The sequence below is a fragment of the Egretta garzetta genome, unplaced genomic scaffold, assembly GCF_000687185.1.
Source record: "Egretta garzetta isolate BGI_Z169 unplaced genomic scaffold, ASM68718v1 scaffold688, whole genome shotgun sequence".
NCBI classification, from domain to species: domain Eukaryota; kingdom Metazoa; phylum Chordata; class Aves; order Pelecaniformes; family Ardeidae; genus Egretta; species Egretta garzetta.
The window spans coordinates 47,809-48,412 of record NW_009260514.1 but is presented as its reverse complement, the minus strand read 5'-3'; positions in this window follow the sequence as shown (position 1 = coordinate 48,412).

The following is a 604-nucleotide window of genomic DNA, read 5'->3' as shown; positions in this document are numbered from 1 at the left end:
GGGCGGCGGACATTTTATTTCAAATCGGCCTTTTGCTCCCTTGGGCCCAGCCAGAGGCGCCGGCGCTTCAAGCCGTAGGGTGCCAGCCTGCCTGAGGTGCTCCCGCAGGCCTGGGGAGCCCTGTCCTGCTTCCTCCCCATAATGGCGCGGTGACCAGCAGCTCCACAGCGCGTGGCCTCGCGCCTCGGAAGTTGGGGCTTCCCCATCCCCACCGGGGCCATCGGCGTTGGGTCGCCGTGTGGTGACTGCAGGGGTGAGGCGTACCCAGGGACAGAGGTGCCACCAAGCCCCCGAGGGTCACCTCAGCTGCCCAGGGCTCAGGCCCTCGGCCCCAGAGGAAGCCTCCATGCACGTTTAGGGGGGTAGATGGGCCGATCCGCAGAGCGTGCCGAGTGGGACGCGGCCATTTCCAAGAGGTTTGAGCTTTGCATAGGGAGGTCCCCTCAGTTTCATCCCCTGGCTCTGAAGTCTGGCACAGCCCGAAGATCGAGGGGACGGAGTGTACCCTCAGCAAGTTTGCTGACGACACAAAACTGGGAGGAGTGGCTGATACGCCGGAAGGCTGCGCTGCCATTCAGCGGGGCCTGGACAGGCCGGGGGGGGG